This window comes from Diabrotica virgifera, chromosome 4, assembly GCF_917563875.1.
Source record: "Diabrotica virgifera virgifera chromosome 4, PGI_DIABVI_V3a".
In the NCBI taxonomy this organism is placed as follows: Eukaryota; Metazoa; Arthropoda; class Insecta; order Coleoptera; family Chrysomelidae; genus Diabrotica; species Diabrotica virgifera.
Window position 1 is genome coordinate 90,984,856 of NC_065446.1, and position 23,661 is coordinate 91,008,516.

Consider the following 23,661-nt stretch of genomic DNA (forward strand, 5'->3'; position numbering starts at 1 on the left):
AAGAGACCGACATATCCGAGAATCAATTTGGCTTTATGCAGGGCAGATCAACAACAAACGCAATTTTCATTATAAGGCAGTTGATAAAAAAATACAGAAGTAAAGAAACAAACGCTAATATTGTATTCATTGATCTTGAGAAAGCATATTATAGAGTTCCTCGAAAGATTCTGTGGTGGGCACTCAATAAGAAAGGAGTCCCTGGTGCACATGTAAAGATTGTGAGGGATATGTATGAGGGAGTAACGACTAGTGTTAGGACAGGTGTGGGAGAGACTGATAAATTTCATGTGAAACTAGGATTGCACCAAGGCTCGGTGCTTAGTCCGTATTTATTCTCATTAGTTTTGGACCAGATAACAGCGAAACTACAGGGTAACATTCCATGGTGCGTAATGTATGCTGATGATGTCGTGTTAGTAGGAAATAGTGAAAGAGACTTAGAACAAAAACTGGAACAGTGGACACGAGCTCTGGAGGAAAAAGGTTTAAAACTTAGTAGAACAAAGACAGAGTATTTGGAATGTTCATTTAAAGAAAGGATAAAATTAAAAATGAGTATATTAGGGGAAGTTTAGGTGTGGCACCAATTGATGCCAAAATGAGAGAGCATAGGTTGAGATGGTTTGGTCATGTTCAACGTCGAGACGTTAATCATCCAATACGAAGAGTAGCTGAAGTGCAGATTCCTGGAAGGAGTAGGAGAGGAAGACCAAAGAAGACGTGAGGGGAGACGATTAGGCAGGACATGTTGATAAAGGGGATTAATATTGATATGACCCAGGCTAGCATTGTGTGGAGAAATGCAATTAGGGAAGCCGACCACGCATAGGGATAAGGCAAAGAGAATGATGATGAGGTTATTGTTAATTGTGAGTTTTACTTGTAGTTACCTAAGTATATTTACGTCAAAATATTTCGACTTCTAATGCGAGTATATAAAGTTTTAAGAGGATTTTTTATTCTAAAAATATTATCAATAGTTTAAAAAATGGGAAAAATTCATTTAAAGTTCTATTTAAAAAAAAGTTTGAAACTAGTTAGAGTACTTTTGGCGCTGTATGAACTAAATAAAATAAGACGGCTCTTGTTTCGCTTCACAACGAAATGACTATTTAATATTTTTTTTATAATGTTCTTGAACTCCTAAGTGGAGCATAGAGCTTCAGTGAAAACGCGCCATCGGGTTCTATTTTGCGCTAGGGCCTTCACCTCATTTCAAGACTTTCCTTGACTTCTTATCTCGTCCATGATGGATATTCTCCAAGTTTGTGCTGGGCGACCTCTTTCTCTTTTTCCTTGGGGATTCCACTCTAGGGCAGTTTTTGCAATACTGGAACTATCTTTTCGGAGTGTGTGACCTATCCACCCCCACTTTCTGGATTTTATTTCATTTTCTACCCTCTTTTGTTGGGTCAGGTGTAGCAGATCTTCGTTTCTGATGGTGTTTGGCCAGAAAATACGGACAATTATTCATAGACATTTGTTAACAAAGACCTGCAATTTGTCTGTAAGGGATTTTGTCACTTTCCAGGTTTCACATCCATAGAGTAGAACAGATATTTAATATTATTGTTTTATTATTATTTCGTGCAAATACCTGTGTTACCATAAAATGTTTACCCATTTTGGTTTATTTTTGTAAACATTTATTTACTAAAAATAAAATTGTTTTCTATTACATACTTCCATTAATAGCGCGCCTATGAGTATTATGTCAAAATTTTGATCTTAAGATAACGTCAAATATTGCCACTGTTGCTAACGTTTCGCAGAACTTTCGAAAAAAGGTATGATACTATATCCCGAAGTTATATTGATGACGCGCTACTGTAGGCTCTTAAGAAATGTATTCGTTATAACCAAATTATTGTTTTCGAAAAATTTGATAAGCTTATTAAGAAAATATCTAAGAAAATATTTACAGATCAATAATTCAACAATGTTCAAGACTTATATGGATGTGATTTCCATATTAAAACATACGAAAGTAATCAGTGTCAAAATCACCGAATCCTTAACCACGTCACACCTCTAATCCAAACATCAAGTCAGCCTTCCTCAGGGAGACGGTTGACTGTAAGGTTGGACAAAGTACTCGAACATTTAACAAGGACCTTCGAGGACATGAAGGATGCCGCGCATCCTTCACCGGCGTTTCTTCCAACGCCCTTATAAAACTGTCTCTAGGGGACAATAGATAAACGTGCAGGAAGTCTAACCATCTCTTCTTTCCTTAAATAATTCTTTTTCGATGTCACTCAGAATAGGTATATTGTCTGTCTTAAAATTAAAATCCAGGTAGTCCATATTACATATAGTTATGACAATTCAGTTACTATACAACAACGAACATTAGTAATCTACAATAAAATATTAGTTTTATCTTTATCAAAAACCAAACGTAGGTATTTGTCATTTGATATAACTCAAGGAAAAAATAATCCTAATTATCAAGGACTAGCAAAATATTAGGAAAATATCTAACTAGAAAATATTAAAAACATAAATGTGAGTAAAAAAACATTACTTACAAAGTCTTACTAAAAATATCTTGTGAAAAAGATGGACGAGAATTATAGAAATAAAAATATTATTTATACCAAGCACTAAAAAATAAGAGAAGAGTATACTAGTCAAAAACTTCTATTTATAGAAAATGAAAATGAAGAAATAGACCAAGCTTAGAAAGATAGAAAACACATTTATGTAACAAGAATAAAAATAAGAAGAGGCCACAGATAAAGAAGGAATAGAGAAATCAAGATCTTTAAATAGACAAATCCCCTCTACCAAAATAACAGAAAAAAAGAATGTGTGTGTACTTTGTACGCACGTAAGAAGTTATACTTCTATTATATGATTTCTTAAAAATAAATATACTTCAAACAGTTTGTTTTAATTTTTTTTCAACACCAAACTAATTTTGTGCTTACCGCTTTCAAAAAAAAAAAAATAAAAAAAAGTATAAGATTGCACTGGATTCGAACTCAAGACCTCTCGATCTTTGGCCGAATTGGTTGAGGCATTGAAGCACAAAAAAGGCCTTACTGTCGATTTTTGGCGCAGTAAGACGGATTTTAATGCAGTTTGGTGCGTTGGACCCGTGAGAGTGTCAGGAAATTTTGTGAACTAATGTAATGAATAAGAAATCTGAAATTGCATTTATGCATAAGAAAAATGCAATGGGCCACGATTAATTATTTTAATTATTTTTAATCATTTTTAAGTCCATATAATAATAGTCTAAGATGTCAATAACCATTAATAATAAACAAAAAAAATTTCCTTACGGGGAATCGAACCAAGTACTAACACGTCCGTAACTAGATACACATACCGCTAGCCTACGCAGACACTTGCTAGACACGGGCGATATTAGGTAGGTATAAACAAAAACAAATAGGTAAGTAAAAATTGTAAAGAAAATTACTACATACTTAAATGTATTATAAAATTAATATATTCCTAAATTTTAGAAGAAACATTCGTAAATAGGTATATTTATACAAAACATTCGAAAAATCGACAATTCAATCCTTCAATGCCTCGACTAAATGCTATACCAAATACGCTACGAGGACTGTGTCTGTATCGGTTCGGACGTACCTAATGAAAATTCACGGTAACAAACAGACAAGGTGAATAAATATACAATAAAATGTTTTAATAATACTTATCTTACTCCTGAGGAAGACAAATCCAAAGACACAAATCATCATCATTCTCTTTGCCTTATCCCTATGCGGGGTCGGCTTCCCTAATTGCATTTCTCCACACAACTCTATCTTGGGTCATAGCAATGTTAATCCCCTTTACCAACATGTCCTGCCTTATCGTCTCCCCCAGGTCTTCTTTGGTCTTCCTCTCCTACTCCTTCCAGGAATCTGCACTTCAGCTATTTTTCGTATTGGGTGATTAACGTCTCGACGTTGAACATGACCAAACCATCTTAACCTATGCTCTCTCATTTTGGCATCAATTGGTGCTACACCTAGACTTCCCCTAATATACTCATTTCTAATTTTATCCTTCTTTGTCACTCCACTCATCCATCTAAGCATTCTCATTTCCGCCACATGAATTCGTTGTTCCTCTTTCTTTTTCATTGCCGAACATTCAGTTCCGTGCATCATAGCCGGTCTTATGGCCGTTTTATAGAATTTTCCCTTCAGTTTCATTGGAATTTTTCTGTCACACAACACACCACTCGCTTCTTTCCACTTCATCCATCTAGCCCTAATTCTACTGCATGCATCTCCATCTATTTCTCCATTACTCTGCAATACCGATCCTAGGTACTTAAAACTATTGCTTTTCACAATCATTTCACCATTCAAAGATACCATTTTATTTGTAGTATTTCCATCTTTAAATGAACATTCCAAATACTATGTTTTTGTCCTACTAAGTTTTAAACCTTTTTCCTCCAGAGCTTGTCTCCACTGTTCCAGTTTTTGTTCTAAGTCTCTTTCACTATTTCCTATTAACACTACTTCATCAGCATACATTAGGCACCATGGAATACTACCCTGTAGTTTCGCTGTTATCTGGTCCAAAACTAATGAGAATAAATAAGGACTAAGCACCTCTCCCACACCTGTCCTAACACTAGTCGTTACTCCCTCATACATATCTCTCACAATCTTTACATATTCGCCAGGGACTCCTTTCTTACTGAGTGCCCACCACAGAATCTCTCGAGGAACTCTATCATATGCTTTCTCAAGATCAATGAATACCATATGAGCGTTGGTCTCTTTATTCGTGTATCTTTCCATCAGTTGCCTTACAATGAAAATTGCATCTGTTGTTGATCTGCCCTGCATAAAACCAAATTGATTATCGGATATTTCGGTTTCTTCACGTATCCGTCTATCAATTACTCTCTCCCATATTTTCATGGTGTGGCTAAGTAGTTTTATAGCCCTGTAGTTTGTGCATTGTTGTATGTCTCCCTTGTTTTTGTTAATCCAAAGACACAAAAATTATAATAAATATATTTACTAAAAACACTAATATATTCTTTTCACACCTTTTCTTGCACTGATATATTTATACATAACTAGAAAGATTTTAGCAACTAAACGCTATACTGTCTGTGTGCGCATGCGCGCAGATTATGAAATTTTACTCTCAATCGCGCCTAAAGAAGTATAACTTCAAGTATAACAAAAAGAAATGTTTGTTCAAGCAGGCAAGAACGCGAATCAACATCATTCTCTCATCATTCTCTTTGCCTATATTCCTATGCGGGATCGGCTTCCCTAATAACATTTCTCTAGTACTACTACATGTCGGTTTATAACGTTCTCCGCCGTTTTCCGACTTCCAATCGCCACGTCGCGCGTCGTCCAATTGTTCCATAGGTCCTTTTCTATGGCCCTTTCTCTCAGCTCTATATTTATTCCTTCGCTACAACTTTTTGTCGGTCTACCTCGTTTTCTCTTTCCTTCTGGTTGTCATTTTAATATTTCTTTTGGTATTCGGTGTTCATCCATTTTTTCTCTATGTCCGAACCAGATAAGTTGTTTTGTTGTTAGGTCATCCGTGATTGTTCGTTTGATTCCCATTATTTCTCTAATGCGTTCGTTGGTAATCCTTCGTCTTCTATATCTTCCTGCGGCTCTGCTCCAAAAGTCCATTTACGTTGCTCTCAGCGTTGCCAGTGTTCTTTCTTTCAGTGGCCATACCTCACAGCTGTATAAAGTGATACTTTTTACTATAGTCTCATATATCCTCTTTTTTTTTTTCTTTGTCGACAGATTGGTCCCATAAATTGCTGTTTAACATTGTGATGGCTTTTCTCCCTGACGTATTTCTCTCTCTTATGGCTTTGTTTAATGTTCCATCGCGCGAAATAGTGATGCCTAGATACTTGTAGTCACAGCATTGATTTATCGTGGTGTTATCGTCTAATATGAGATCTTTTTGTTCTCCGCCAATATATATAGACCCCACATATACATATAAGAGAATATATTAATTAATTAATAAATTTTAGTGCCATATAGTTTAAATCGTCATAATCATCATAACCTTTCTCCAGAAGTTTTTATCTTGGATCTTAGCAATATCAAATCTTTTTACCATGTGCTACCTTGGCATCTTCCCCAGGTTTTCTTTGATCTTTCTACTCCTCCCAGGAACTTCAAGAAAATAATAGTAAAATTCAAATATTTTATGGAAAAATTTAACTAACTGATTTTTGCGGGATTTTCCGATTTTTTTTTATTGATGAAAATAGTACAGTTCTTATTATTTTATTGAGCTGTCGTATTCAAAACAAATCAATCATCTGCGTGCCATAGAATCCCAGATATTGTAATTTTTTACGAGCAATTTAAATGGTAATATCTTTTTACTCCTTCTGGGGATATATATTATGATATTTATAATGAATCATAGAGTGTAGATCTTCGTTGACAATCTATTCAATTTAATAAACAACGGATATATGATTTTAAGAAAAAATCTTGGTTGGGAAAAAAGATTGGTATCTTAGTTCGTACTGATCATAGAAGGTTATTTTTTCATGATTGTGTTTTTTTACATCTTTTCATTGAGTCCACTTACAAGTAAAAAATATCAAAGTTATAAACATTTAGGTATACGCTAAAAAGTCAGTCTTTTTTCAAACGGATTTCAAAATATTGAAATTTTTTGAATATATTTTAAAATAAAAGCCTCAAAGAATCGAGCCACTGTTTGGTCAAGTACATTTGTTTAAATAAGCGCTCTTCGGGATAAACAAATTGAGTAACTTACAAACTCTTTGGTCTCTCTAGCTGATATTTAGCACACTCCAATAACTCATTACTTTACTTTATCGTGTTCGGACATGTCATCATTCTGCAAAACCCGCTTCTTTATATAGATTTGAGGATGGCGTTGGTTTTATGCACCCCGTTACTATCTTGCATGTCCCATTTAGGGCAGCATCAACTTGTTTGGTGTGGGCTGATTTGCCCCAAACGGGGCACGCATATTCAGCAGTCGAGAAACTCATTAGTTGCCGTAATTTCAAGTATTTATAGTATACATATACATCATTATAAAAATAACAAACAACAGAGCAAGCCAGCTGCAAGGTGTAAAAGACACCCTTTAGTTTTAGTAAACGCAAAATTCATTTATGTATGTATGAATGAATTGTCCGTGAATGCAATTGTTTTGATGTTCATTCAAAATAAACATTTTTTACGATTTTTTGGGTAATTATTTTACATGAGCGACTCTTGAGTCATCATGGTCGTGATTAATTAAACAGCATTCATCTTTTTTTTTTTAAATTTGTTTTTGTGAGTAAAACTTTTTGTTTATAAATGTTTAAAAAAATCATATACCTCAACCTCCGAGTTTTAAATTTTTATCTTTGCAAACAAGAGCTCATGACTGAAAGGGTTAATGCCTCGACAACTAATGGCCATTGGCATGGTACTGTTGATTTCGCAATCAGATAGTCTAATGTGTAGTGTGTGTATTGAGTAAATGTATTGTTACTTAGTACGTCCCTCAGGTCAGTACCGATCCCACAAGGATAGAAACTAATTTTATTTATTAATTTTTAATAGATTTTAATATTATAATTTGTTCAAATTAAAAAAAACTTAATTTCCTTAGTTATTATCAAAAACAAACATTAAATGTCTCGTTAATGTGTAAATTTTTATTCCATAGACACCACAGGAAGAAAATCCTGTTTGGTTTGTTCCCAAAGTGCAAACTGAAATGTGAGACTCATCAAAGTTTGCTCAAAGTTCGAGATAAGAAACTCTTCGGTAAGAGCAACCCACACCTTTTCACTAAATTAAAGGCTTAAATTATCGTTCCTACAATTTTCATCTAAACCGAATACCAATTCAGCACTTATATTAAACTTATTATGTAAAATGTAGTTTTGGAACGAACAACACGATACTTTAAGTACCGCAGCATAAATTATGAATTTGTACAATTTCTAGCTATGATATCAATTATTCGTATCTCGCGTTCGTATATTATAAATAATGCTTTTTCTTAGAAACGCTGTAAAAATATTTGAAGAAGAGAAAATCCTGTTTTGGATTATCGCTATACACTCGACAGCCAATGGTCCACTCCACTGTACAGGATAAAAAATATGAAAATATTTATACGAAAGCTCTAATAATGAGAATATACTTTGTGACATTAGAAGTGTTACACCCAGAATGAATCATTTCTGGAACTTTATTTTTTGGCAACATGAATGAAGCAACATTTTCATCAAGAATGAAACGATAACATTGACAAGACTTTTTATCGACATGTAATCAAAAAAAATTAATAATGTGTTTGGCGACCCCTAGCTGAATACACTACTGTACACGTCTAGGCATTGACAAAATGAGATGATCGATGTCTGCTTGTGGAACCTCGTTCCAAGCAACTTGAATTTCATGGATTATCTGTGCCAGAGTCTATGGATGGATGATGGTGCAAAGTGGACAGTCACCTCCCCATCATATATCCCACATCCCACACATGTTCGATAGGATTTAAACCCAGCGAAGGAGGTAGCCACGCCAAAAAATTAACCCCAGCTTCTTGGAGAATGTCCACAGTTCGACGAGCAATATGGGGACGCGCGTTGTCTTCCTGAAAAAGGGCGTTTCGACGGCCGTCTAGATAAGGCAGTAAAGTGGTTTCTAAGATGTCATAAACATAACGCGCATCTCTCATACTGCCTCGAATAAACAAAATTAGTGATCGGCGACCATAGGCATTAACCCCCAAACCATTACTCCAACTGTTCTGTGTAGATGCCTCTCAACAGCAAACCCGATATCGCGTCGCTCTCCACGGCGGCGTCTTATCATCTTACGACCATCATGCATACCTAAACAAAATCGCGAATCATCGTTGAATGTTGCATTATGCCATTCTGCCACCCAATGCTGTCAATCTTTGCACCAATTCAAACGTTGATGACAGTGGCCCGCAGTCAAAGAAAGCACTAGTCGTGGGCGGAATAAAACCAGTCCGAAGGCTCGAATGCTACGGTATGGGGTACGAATAGTAACAAGTCTACCTTGTACTCCAAACCATTGGTCAGCGATTTGACCCGTAGTAGCAAAACAGTATCGCAGAGCCAAGAGTCTAAAGCGCCTATCTTGACGTTCTGTGGTAGGCCTCGGTTGACCAGTTGGTCTTCTTCGTGTTCCTGTACCTTCGTTTGTGAACACACGACAGACTCGCATAACTGTCATTGCCGTACAATTAACACGACGGTCAATTTCGCGATACGACAAACCCATATCTCTATAGGTAATAATTCTACCCCTGTCAAAATCGCTAAAATGGTTGAATCGCTAAAATTAACGCGGTTAAACTTAAAAAAAAATCGAAAAACTGCAATTTTTGAACCCGAATAAATTTTGATTAAAAAATAAAATAGCAATTCTGCTTGTAGCATTTGAAAGCTCAAGTCAAATTATACCGGTTTTGATTATTTGCATTGCTAAAAATTAATTTTTTTATTGTTAAACAAAGCTATAAACAAAGAGTGTTTGCGGGTTTTGTAGCATGTCCGCACCATGCCAAGGATGTCCCTACCTGGTCGGTTCCGTTCGGTTTTAATCCTTGGCGCGGTGCGGGCATGCGACAAAACCCTCAAACACTGTTTGTTTATAATTGCCGGTATATGTACCGGTATAATTAATTTGACTTGTAGTGCAGTCACTGAAGGTTTTCACCTCCGATTTCGTTGAACCTGCATCGATTTTCATGAAAATTAGTGAGTAATTAGAGGATACCTCAAGGAACAAAGGTGACATGATGCCAACTTGAGCTTTTACCCTGGGGGTGGATGCCACCCCTTATCGGGGGTGAAAATTATTTTATTAAAAATATTACCATAAGTCTTTTATCCAGTCTTCTTTAGCTTGCTACCATTGTATTATATTTCTTTATCCACTTTTTGTACATACCTTTATTTTTGTGTTGCCGTATCTCTTCCACTCACTCCAAAATTTCCTCGATTATCCATTCTTTCGTTTTGTATCTGGTTGGTGTCAGAATGTCTTTTTCACTTTTATCTATTTCTGTATTTATTAATAACCACTCTTTATCCTTTTCACTATTTTGCAGAATTTGTTCTGTAACATTTATCAGTAATTAATTAATTCATTAATTAATCGGTTATGAGTGGGTTCCCTAATTTACTTCTATCGATTTGTGAATTAGTTGTTCTTCGTTGTATTATTTTCATTTTGAGTCTAATTTTGGTCACTAGTGGGTTGTTATCTGATCTTATGTCGGCACTCGAAAAAATTTTTTGGCTGATATAATTGCGTTTTAGTATTTATCTTTGTTTAACTAATAATATAGTCTATTGGGTTTCTTATAATTCTCCCTTCGCGATCTGCTGGTCACTTCCACTTGTATAGTATTCTCTTTGGTAGTTTAAGAGGCTACAGTAGCGCGTCATCAAAACGGAAAACGCGTTTCAAGATTGCGGCTTTAATTTTGAATATTTTGTCGATATGTTTGGCACACACATTCGTAATATAGTAAAGAATGGCGGTACAGAACCCAATTTGAAAAATATGTTAGTACGTGGAAATTACTCTATAACTAAATACAATATTTAAACGAGCCTGTACCGCCATTAAGAAGAAAAAAAAACTCTTTCTTCAAATAAACTTTTTTATCCCATGCCTAGATTTTGTGTACTATTGGAACTACTAAGATTTTTTATTTCTAGCAAGAAATCGAACATATTATGTATAACTAAATAGGTAACTGATTAGTCAACATAGTATTATTTTAAGAATTTGTAAGTATTGATCCATAGGGAAGTAGTGTTTATTTTATAATTAATTTATATTATATTTTTGTGTAATAGAACTAAGTTGTTGGACTATTTGAAAAAATAGGTTATTGTTAATTGTGGTGGTGGTGGTCAAACGAAGTTCAAGGAAAAATAAAAAAGAAGGGAAAATTATATAAAAAGTGGCAAGAAACCAGATCCAACACAGATCTTCAAAACTATATGGTCGCGAAAAAGGAAGCGAAACTAGCAGTAGCAAAAGCTAAAGCAGAAGCGTATTCAAACCTATACGATCAACTTGATACCAGGGAAGGCGAAACGAAGATATATAAAATATCCAAACAGAGCAAAGAAAGCAAAAGATTTTAATCAGATTAGATGTATCCGAGATGAAAATAATAAAATATTAGTTCACGAAAAGGATGTCAAAAAGAGATGGAGAAAGTACTTTGACAGCTTATTAAATGTAGAATTTGACAGACAGCCTGTGTTGTCATTTCGTTAAAACGCGGTTAAACTTAAAAAAAAATCGAAAAACTGCAATTTTTGAACCCGAATAAATTTTGATTAAAAAATAAAATAGCAATTCTGCTTGCAGCATTTGAAAGCTCAAGTCAAATTATACCGGTTTTGATTATTTGCATTGCTAAAAATTAATTTTTTTATTGTTAAACAAAGCTATAAACAAAGAGTGTTTGAGGGCTTTGTAGCATGTCCGCACCATGCCAAGGATGTCCCTACCTGGTCGGTTCCGTTCGGTTTTAATCCTTGGCGCGGTGCGGGCATGCGACAAAACCCTCAAACATTGTTTGTTTATAATTGCCGGTATATGTACCGGTACCTTCGATTTCGTTGAACCTGCATCGATTTTCATGAAAATTAGTGAGTAATTAGAGGATACCTCAAGGAACAAAGGTGACATGATGCCAACTTGCGCTTTTAGCCTGGGGGTGGATGCCACCCCTTATCGGGGGTGAAAATTATTTTATTAAAAATATTACCATAAGTCGATAGATGGACAAATTATAAGCAACATTTGTTATATAAAGTTATTAAAATAATTCAACACTTTTTGAGTTATACCAAAGATTTTATTTTTTCGTAAAAAAATGCATGTTTTAAATCGGTTTTTCACGTATAAATCAAAAACTATAAGCTTTTACAAAAAAGTTATTATTACTGAAATTGAAGATAATAAAAAATTAAATACATTCCTCACATAAGGAACTAAACTAATGTTAGTTCAAAGTGAGTTATTGGCAATTGAATGTGTCTTTTTTTCGACGAGTACTCAAATCTAAGTATTCAAGCTTAAATAACGGGAAAACGATGCAATGCATAAAATATTCCTGCTAAACATTTGTCAAAGTACTTCGGAATATCTATCCAATGAGCTTCAGAACAAGGTAATACCGTCAAAATTAAGCAAGTTATAATGAAAATAAAAGAACGAATTTTTTAGGAAAAAGTGAAAAATAAAACATACGCCATTTCCACAAAAATTAAAATTTATAATAATCCTTACAAGAACTTCTTTATATTAGCATATGTAATGTTTTTGATAATTTTGACCGGTTTAGAATGCCTATTTTTGAAAAAAAGATATAGGTAATTTAAAAAAATAATTTTTTAAATTATTGTAATTCTCATATTCTTTTGATAATAACTCCAAAAATACTCAATATACGTAAAAAATTATATATACCCAAATTTTAGTTTTTTCTGTGCCAAATATTTTACCTGTTTTACTATTTTTATAGGGTAAAAAATAACCGAGATAGAAACGTTTAAATCTTAAATTTTGCTGTGGGAACCATGCAACCGGGGTCATGTAACCTTTTATTTTTTAAAAAGTAAGGTGTTTAAAAGATTAGTTTCAACGTGTTTAAATGGCACTTGGAATTATCTTTCAAACAGTTTTTAGATAAACCTGATATCGTAAACACGAACGGAGTTATTAAAAAAAAACAATAACATTTTTTGGAAAAATTTTTAAAAGATAAATTTTGAAAAAATTTTGGAACATAAATTTTAACGCTATCAACATGTTCGGGGGCTCATTTAATAGATATTTTTAAGTATTTTGACAAGTGTTTAATAAGTTTATGTTATAAAATGCATCAATTTCCCGTTATTTCACCTTGAATACTTCAGAGTTTTTTACTCGCCGAAAAAAATATACATTCAAATACCTATAACTCACTTTTAGTTAAAATTAAAAGATTTTTCTAGTAAGGGTTTTATTTCACTTTTTATTAGCTTCAATTTTGATAATAGGAACTTTTTTAAAAACTTACACTTTTTAAGTTTTTGATAAAAAATTGGTTAAAAACATGCATTTAATAACTCAAAAATTTTGATATATTTTAATAACTTTATATAACAAAATTTGCTTGAAATTTGTCTCGCTATCGAATTATGGGGTTGCTTTTAATAAAATAATTTTCACCCCCGAGAAGGGGTGGCATCCACCCCCAGGGTAAAAGCGCAAGTCTATCCACTCACCAATTTTCATGCAAATCGATGGAGGTTCAACGAAATCGGAGGTAATAGCTCATATCCACCTTCAGTGACTCCACTATTGAGCTTTCAAATGCTGCAAGTAGAATTGCTATTTTATTTTTTAATCAAGAGTTATTCGGGTTCAAAAATTGCAATTTTTCGATTTTTTTAAAGTTTAACCGCGTTTATTTCGAAAACTATGCATTTTACAAAAAAAACTTATAAGAACATTTTTTGCTTAGAAGTACCCAAAAAAATACAAAAAAAAATGTTTTTTGCGAAAAATCGCTTTTTATCGCCCTGTAACATAGGGCACCATCGCACCTTCCGACAAGACTCAGTTTTTCAGTGTTCAAGGTCTCAGTTAAAAGAATCCGAACATCGTTGCCGGTCCTCAGGTTTTGCATACTCAAGTACTTCCAGGGCCTGCACTATAAATATATTATAGCAGTACGAAAGTAAATTGCTCTAGTAATGAAAATATGAAACAAGTGATTTGCTCGGAACAGAGCTTCGGAAATACTAAACATGTGCGGCAATGATATTAAGTAGGTGGAGATTGCTATAAAAACTTACCTCTGTTGTCCTTAGGGCTTATTTCTGAAACAATAAAAGAGTATTTAATAAAATACAATAAAACCAGCAGTGTTTGGAAACAGTTATTTTTCTATGGATGCTATACAATGTGCAACTTCTTTCGACACTTACATACATTCAAAACGAACAATTTCTCATGCAGTGGGAAAAGTCGGCCATTGCAGTGAGAAATATTTTTTCTCACGGGTTGTCCTACGGTTTCCATATATGATCGCCGTTTCCATGGTAACATGCACAGTACAAACACAATTAATGTTGTCAAATAAAATGTGCTGAAGCAAAACTTACCAGGAATTACCTTTCAAAACTGTTCGAAAATATAGAAAATAAGTATATAAATTTTATGAATATTATCGAGAAATTTATGCATATAATATACCTAAAAGCACCTAAATTATTTAATTTTGAAGTTTGAACTCTTGACAAAACCGCATCCGTAGAAAATGTACAGTGTACAACACATTAGAAAATGACATTTCTCCCTCGCTTGATTTGCGGCCCTCGCCTCGTGCCAACAAACTTCTGCGCTCGTGAGAAATATGTTTTTTTTCTCACTTGTTGTACAATATACTATTTCCTAACTAGTGCGGAAAGACACTTTATATTTTTCTAGGGCCGTACGTTTGGAAAAAAGCCACAACAGATAGAGTTATATCAATTTTTATTTAGGAGTGAAAATACACAAATTAATACGTTCTTTGACAAGGTTGTCGAAACCAAACTTTCAATAAAATTGGTTACCATGACCAGGGCCGCCGAGAGGGCGGTACAGCCGGTACATTTTACCGGGGCCCGGCGGTGTAAGGGGCCCGGCGTCGACCAGACCAAAGACGTAATTTTTGCCGTGTTTTGGTCTTCACTTTATGTCCATAATGCGTTTAATTAGATAATACTCGACTATATTTAATGTTATGACTTTTAATCGATGTTGTTTAAAATTTTAAAAATCACAGGAGTCAAATACTACAGTGGAGTCAGATAAAAATATGGTATAGATATGGAGATTAAAAATATCAGGGCTTCTAGAATACCTATTCACAAAAAATCAGAAGAGTCTATATTGAAGAATTTAAATTAGTTACCAGCAATTATGGAATAAATCCAGAATTTACATCAAATAAAGAAAAACGGCGCAAAAAGCCTATGAGATTTTTTGATAATTTGCCTGGGCCTATTTAGTAGTGATGCGACTAAAACTTTTGAGCCCGACGCAATATTTCGCTGGGAAATATTTTTTAATATTGTCTTATAATAAGCAATAACCAGAAGATTTAATGCGGAAAATAAAATTCATTCGCTATTTAATATTTTATGGATATTTCGAGATAAAGATGACGACAATATTAAGAAAAAAATTGATATATGTATTGCGCGAGTTTTATAAAGAAGACATCAGTGAAGAATTATTGATAGATGAACTTTTTCATTTGAGAGCGATATAAATGTACAAGGATAATATTGGTGAATCTCAATTTTCTCCATTAGATTTGCTTAATAAAATTAAACATCTCAAATTTGAATCGTTATTATATTAAGAATATTTTGCACATTACCGGTGACAGTCGCAGAAGCAGAAAGATCCTTGTTTTCTTTTTCGCATAAAAAATGCTACGAGGCAATAATAGCTACAATGAAACAGGATCGGTTAGCTGCCTATCAAGTTTGTGAATTGAGAATGATTTGGCAAAATCATGCAATTTTTCGAAAATTAGAGACATTTTTGCCAATTCGAAAATTCGAAAAACACCTGTATTATAAATATTTTCACTATTATAAAAAATATAATCGAAATTTAATCAAATTTATATTTGAAATGTTTATTATTAAGTATTAATAATTTTATTTCTATAAAAATTAAACAATTTTTTTCGCTCTTCACTTTTTGCTGGGAGCACGCCCTTCACTTTTTGCCGGGGGCCCGCCCTTCACTTTTTACCGGGGCCCGCTCATCTCTCTCGGCGGCCCTGACCATGACGACGATATTGGTTTCCATGACGACGATTCAAAACCATTGTTAGTCTACTAATTTAACTTTTGAATATTATGTCAAAATAAGTAAATTTAATGAAAAATTTGTCTTAGAAAAAGGTATATTTATTTAAAAGCCCATAAAAGGGCTACAAATATTAAAACAAAACGTTTTCTCTCTGTAAGAAGAGCATCATCAGTGTTTCAAGAACATGCTAAGCCACCCAAAAATACTAAGGTTAAAACATTTTAAAAATAGACTAAAACACTATAAAATCCAAAGGATGGATCTAATCCCTACGGATATGGCTTTAGGGCAACATATGACTTCCACACGTGGTACGTGGGTTGCTAGGTAGTAATTAATTAGGTCATTACGTTGAAAGAGGTGAAAGACAACTACTTGTACCTCCAAGCCTAGGTCTGTCGGCAAACTATATAGGCCGACGGTTTAATCAGTATTGGCTAGCTAGGACTTGCGCACACACGACGATTGTTTATCGGCCGATAGAATTATCTCCTAGTTTTGGTGTCCAATACTCGTGATGTGCGAATATTTTTTGAATATTTTGCGAAATAGTGGCATCGTTTAATTCACAATCGTCAATTGTAGAAATGTGCATAGTCCAATTATTAGCATGACTAGTTCATTGAATCTAGTTATGATCATCCGATAAAAGGCGAAAAAAATTTTTGGGTAATCAAGTAATTTAGAATAAACTAAAAAGGGGTAGTTCCCTGGGTTGGCTGTATACCTTATAGTTAAACAAACTGGAACATGAAGTTAAAACCACTTCTATGTAAAAGGTATATTTACTAAATTTTTTTTTATTAAAGAGTCTGAAATTATCTGAAAGAGTCAAACAAATCATTTCTAATTCTTGTGATAACATCAAAATCTCATTTAAAGTCAATAACACCCTCAATAAAAGCTTAACTAACACCAAAGACCCTATCCATTACTTGAGCCGTAGTGGGGTATACAGACTCTCTTGTTCAGACTGCGATGCTACCTACATTGGTAGAACTTACAGATCTCTTTCCACCCGATCGGCAGAACACAGTAAGAGAGATACCACTTCAGCCTTTTCACACCATTTAAAAGTCAATAAACATGAACTTAAGATTCCTGATGGGGTCCAGTTGATACACAACATTCAACAAAAAAATACACTCCGTTTAGACTTATACGAGGATTTGGAAATTGTCAAAGACCTAAAGAAAAGTCCCAATTGTGTCAACCGACAAACATCCCTTAACCGCAATTTTGTCCCCATTCACCGTCAATTATTCTCATAATTCCTATTACTTTGTTATACCTTCCCTTTTCCTATCCTATCTGCTATCTTCTTTATCCTATTTACCCACTGTCAACTATCTTCTTCGTTCCCTTACTGGCTCCAAACTCCTTTACACACACTAATCATTACTAACCACATGAACCCTTCTTAATCAAAACCTAATTAATTTACCGTACCTTTTTCTCACTTCTTTCATTTATTTTCTTCATTAAGTTCAACCCTCATACCCAACTTCTCCAATCTTTCTCTTTCACTCATTTCACCTATGCTTTGACCCTACATCACACTCCTTTGCTTTTTGTCTTTGACCTTTTCCAAATATATTTTACCTCCACACCTAACATTCCATCACTTTATTTCAGTTATCACAGTTATACTCAGTCATTCTTGTAATCAAATTATAACAATATTCATTCTCTTAATTTTGTTTTATTAATTCTATTTTATTCATTACACCTATTGTTTTCTATACTAATTAAATTTTAATTTTAGTTTGTATCAATTGGACAACCTATTATCCTACAAAATTATTTATTTTCAATTTTACATATTAACCAGTTTGTCACAAGAATTTTCTCAATTTTATAAAAATTGTTCCATAATAATTGCATTCCTGAATCATACTTTCTACTATCAGATTGACTATATCTTAACTCTAATTTATTTAAGTTTTTAATTTTCACCTACATCCAAATAAAAATTTCCCTTCTACCTATACAACCATCAATACACATACTGTGGACATATAAATTTCTTGATATAATAATATCCCTTTTCAAAATTTAAAACTTCTTCTATATCACCACCCATTTATTTTTATTTGTCATTACTACTAATCAGCTCACTTTTTCATTTTGAATTTTTTGATCAGGTTAATTTTATTTGATACAGTCAATTTGTAGTTACCTACAGTTAAAATAATTTTTATTTTGTAAAACACATTTTCTTTTAATTTTAAAAAACAATAGATTTAATTAACAGACATTTTCAGATATTAAAATCTTTACCATATCTTCGTCTTGGATCATGACTTTGTTTTTAAATTTCCTTGAAAATCGACTACCTTCTTCCTCAACTGTCAATGTCACATCAAGCATTTCCTTACACAGCTTTGACACTTAGTAGTCATCGTTGACCGAAGATGGTTGATTGGGTCCCTCGGGTAGAGTTTCACCATGTTCCCAGAGGTTTAATCCCTGAAAATCGGCGTTTAGCCATTTTAAATTCATTTTAACATAATGTAGATTTATTTATAATTACAACCATTGTTTGGTTCTGGAGCTATTTTGCAAGTATTCAAGTAAGTAATCATAACCACATTTTTTAACTTTCACAATTTCAACCATCTTTTCAATTTTAATAGTGGGATTACTTATTTGATTTTAGATTCACTGATGATGGACCGATAGGTTTGAAAACGTTCTGATAAACTCATTTTATTGAATCCATTGGGATTCTAAAAATTTTTAGTAAATATACCTTTTACATAGAAGTGGTTTTTACTTCATGTTCCGGTTTGTTTAATTTAGAATACATTTTGTAGAATTTTCCACTAAATAATCTATCACTGAGAATTCATCACCATCATCATCAACAGCTATTCCATCCATCGCCAGAAAGAAGACTCCCTTAGCTGTATCCATTCATTTCTGTTTGTTGGTTTTTGCATCCATTTGCGACCACCCATTCACTCGATGAATTAGTCCATCTTGTTTGAGGCCTGCCTCTACTTCTTTTGCTTGCCCTTGGTCTCCATTCAAGAATTCGCTTCGTCCAACGGTGGTCTTCCATTTTCCCCATGTGTCCTGCCCAGTTCCATTTTAAAATGGCAATCTTCTGGATCACATCTGTTACTTTTGACCTTCTTCTTATTTCTTCCACTGTGAATTGGATGCACTCAATACTCTCCGAATCTCTTCTTGGTTTTCCTTCTCCGTTGTATGAGAGCGATAATAACATTTCTGGATATTTTTTGCATTGTGCGACTACTCACTTCAACAATCAAATACGAAACTTTAGTACTAAATCGTTCGAGAAGAGTCTGCCGACTGTTGCTAGTGTGCGCCCTCTTCACCAACCCGACTTGACCTCGATGCTTGACCCTTCGCTTCGTTATCGATCATTCGCTATCTGTACACTAAACAGATACGAAGCGAATACGTTCGATAACGAAGCGAAGGGTCAAAAATTGAGGTCCTGTTTAGTTGGCTCGGTATGCGCACTAACAGCCCGACCCGACTAAACTATTGGCCGATGAAAAGTCTTCAGTCTGCGGGGGCTCTAAATAATACAACTATCAAACCAAATCTCTAGGAGTCACACTTGATAGATGTAAACTGAGAACAAGAAACAATATAATAACAAAACTTACTGGAACAACTTGGGGTACTGAATAGTGCACATACAAACAAAATCGATATCCAACTTAATCAAACCATGAGAATAATCACTGGAACAATAAAATCAACCTCAGTGAGATGGCTCCCTAAGTTGAGCAATATTGCTCCGTCAGATCTACGCCGTACAGCAGCATTAGTGAGAGAGTACCAGAAAATTGTAGCCAACGTACCAATCCATCAAGATATACGAGACATATCAAAAGAACACCAGCGACTGAGATCTAGAAATCTAGAAATTTTATAAAATTCTCCTATCAGAGACGTCTAAGGTGGAAAACTATGTAATGAAATGTAAATTTCTGGACCTCGGAGGTAAACTACAATATGTCATTTCGAGCAACTGTGTAGTAGAGAACTTTGAATGTTATAAAAATCTTACATATCCCATAATTGTTTGAAAAATAATGTGACCATATTTAAATGATAATATATGTATAACCAAATTTGTATAACCCAACTAATAAAATAAGTGGATTAAAGGAACTTATTTAAAATAACACCATGTCGACATAATGTAGTTTACCTCTGAGTTCCAGATTTATAGGTTCCTATCGATAATTTCCCACCTCTACAAGTTTCATCTCTTTTTGTTTTACAACGTATTATGTTTTACATCTTTTGCATTATTTTGCCGTTTATTATCACGCTCATCACTGTATATTTGCGAAGTAACAGCTATATTTAAAAAAATCATTCTAAGCACAATTTATACATTCTTAACTGTTCGTTTCTATTTTACTAGTTTGGAATTCGTAAACGTGTAGACTGTGTCAAATTTTATCTGACATTCGTAACCGAGAGTTTTTCAGTGTCGACTTGCTCAAATAGTAAAATCTGTCGGTTGGCATTCAAGAACTTTCTTGATGGCTTTTGAAACACCGCATCTGGGCTTGACAGTCTTCGTTATTTTTTATGTTATATGTATGGTATAGCGTGTGTTGTAAAACGTCTTTCATGGAGGCAATTTTATGGCATCTTCTGCCGCGTGAGAGTGCGCTCGAAAGAAAGAGATTAAAGGAATGTTGAAGTTTTTTTTTTATGAAACAATTTAAATCGAGTTTGTTTTGCGGGGTTATTCGGATAAAGGAAAAGCGTTCGCCAACTTTTTATGTATTAATACCGGTGATAAGTTAGGATTCTTTGGTCTTCTTTTAAGGGATATACAGGTATATTTAAACTTAAAACTGAGGTTACTATTACAAAAATAAATATCAAACTCATCAGGTTTCCGGGTTGTGTTCCTGATTCACAGATCAACAACAAAAATTTTGTTGACTCTCTTATTCAATAACTATTTTCTGTTTGTATACATCAAAAATTAAGCAGAAACTCCATAAACAATAAAGTTTGCTTTTGTCCCTCTATACAGGGTGTCCCGAAAAGATTGGTCATAAATTATACCACAGATTCTGGGGTCACAAATAGGTTGATTGAACCTCACTTACCTATATACAATAGTGCACACAAAAAAAGTTACAGCCCTTTGAAGTTACAAAATGAAAATCGATTTTTTTTCATATATCGAAAACTCTTACAGATTTTTTATTGAAAATGGACATGTGGTATTCTTATCGCAGCAACATCTTAAAAAAAATTAAAGTGAAATTTGTGCACCCCATAAAAATTTGATGGGGGTTTTGTTCCTTTAAACCCCCCCAAACTTTTGTGTACGTTCCAATTAAATTATTATTGTGGCACCATTAGTTAAACACAATGTTTTTTAAACTTTTTTGCCTCTTAGTACTTTTTCGATAAGCCAGTGTTTATCGACATATTTTGAATATTTATCGAATCCACCACATATTTGTGTATGGTTAAGTACGATTATGGAGACCTGTTAATAATTTGAAAATTTATTTATAATTTACATTTGGGGGTATTTTTTGAAAAAGAAGCCACATCTCGACAGAAGGTGACTGGTCAAAAAAAGACTAAGAGGCAAAAAAGTTTTAAAAACACTGTGTTTAACTAATGGTACCAAAATAATAGTTTTATTGGTACGTACACAAACATTTGGAGGGTTTAAAGGAACAAAACCCCCATACAATTTTTATGTAAATATATAAAAAAGAAGCCGCATCTCGATAAAAACTCGCTTATAAAAAAAATACTAAGAGGCAAAAAAGTTTTAAAAACGTTGTGTTTAACTAATGGTAGCACAATAATTAATTAATTGTAACGTACACAAAAGTTTGGGGGTTTAAGGGAACAAAACCCCCAGTAAAGTTTTATGGGGTGGACAAACTTCACTATAATTTTGTTTTAAGATGTTCCTGCCATATGAATGATACATGTTCATTTTCAATAAAAAAACTCTAATAGTTTTGGATATATTGAAAATAATCGATTTTCATTTTGTAACTTCAAAGGGATGTAACTTTTTTTATGAGCACGTTTGTACTAAGGTAAGTTAGATTGAATTGAACTATTTTTACCCCAGAATGTGTGGTATAATTTATGACCAATCTTTTCGGGACACCCTGTATAATGAAAAATAAATATACGGTGTTTTGGCAGATTTTTGAGGAGCCGTTGAATTTAAGATGCAATAGCGGGGTGAGGCTGTGGATTTGAAGCGGGAAGTGGCAGACTGATACTGTATTGTGACGTGGTAAAATGGCGTGGACTCTTTTTGTCATATTTGCGGCGAATTCATTAAAGTGAGAGCCAAAAAATTTTATTTGACATCCAATATAAAACTTTCTGAAGCCTATGAAGGTTTCTTTAACTTACCCGTACGAATTCAAGATAAAATCTGGGCACCTCATTTCCCATGTAATAACTGCTAAATACTTTAAAAGGTCAGAAAACAGATCATATTTTTAAGAAAAGCATAATATATATATTTTTAACACATGCATGTGTCATTCGTTAATGAATGTTGTTATTTTTTCCAGCCTGGTACCTACCGAGGAGAAAAAAAAGTATGAAGTTTGCAGTACCAACAATATGGAGGAGCCAGCTGATCATATCAACAATTGATATTTTTGTGTAGGAGTTAATCCACGTAAGCGTCGCGCCGTCAAAAATGCCAAAAGGATTCAGTACACAAATCTGTCATCAACGTTTGCTCCAGTACCCCACAGTGAAATTTTCCAGTGCCTTCTAGTCCAAATCTGAACGCACAAAAGCAGCCACTACCTTTATCACAAATATCTAGTAGTGGCGAAGGCATAGCGATTTTGTGATCTCAGCACTGTTTGTTGAACCGCTGCGCCTTAATTCAGATGAGTTTAATAACTTAGTAAGAGATTAAAGCAGAAATATAAGCTTCACGGCTAAAACAGTAGAAATTTTATCAAGAACGATGTTAAATTAAGTAACCAAAGAAAGCGACATGAAATATATTTTATGGATTTTTTACGAACATTTACTTTGTTATTGCAATTCTGTGAAAGGTTTGTTTGATGCAATCGGAATCCCTTGTATTTATTGTTAATGGCGTTTTTCATCGAAAATGGCGTTTTTCTGTTGAAAAAATACGCTTTAAATCAGTTCTTCATAATAGAAATAGATTTTTGTAGTAGTTAGATGTTTTTGAAAAGAAGTTTTTTGTATCTATGAATTTAATATACCTATGCTGTCTTTTATAAGTAACGTTAATAAAAATATATAATTTTAAATATTTTGGCTTTTAAAATACTGTTTAATTAACAAATGGAGTTTTTCATAAAAGTTTAAATTATGTTCTGGTGAGTACAGAAGCAAACTTTATTAGATAAAAATATTTTTCTTTCTTTAGTTAAGAATGAGTAATCAAAATCAAAGGTACAGAATTCAGATTAAAAATTAACTTTGACCTGTGTTATGACTTCATAGTTTTCCAGAGCTTTGCTTGGCCAAACATTTTTTATTTTTTAGCAGGGATTGAATCCACATCATTAGAAACCAAAGGAGAATACACTTACTTATCGCTTACTTGACTTACCAAGGTAACTTTGTTAAAAAGAAAATTATCTTATAGAAATTTTTGTGTGGAGATTATACTGATTACTGTTGAAAAAAATAGAGACTTACTAGAGGTTCTTTTGTTATATTTTCTTATTTCTTTTATTAGTATCTATCCAAATACATAACAGTTCTATTTCACGACATATTTGCG

The 23,661-nt window shown here is 33.6% G+C and overlaps 1 protein-coding gene across 2 annotated transcripts in view; it reads right to left on the reverse strand.

Moving 5' to 3' along the window:
• The window catches only part of LOC114337611 (uncharacterized), a 1,328,959-nt gene that overhangs the window by 999,132 nt on the left and 306,166 nt on the right, over window positions 1–23,661 (reverse strand). For both annotated transcript variants that reach the window (XM_050648259.1, XM_050648258.1), the window contains exon 3: window positions 13,871–13,894. The gene's annotated coding sequence lies outside the window, so the exon portion shown is untranslated. The remainder of the gene's footprint in view (window positions 1–13,870; window positions 13,895–23,661) is intronic.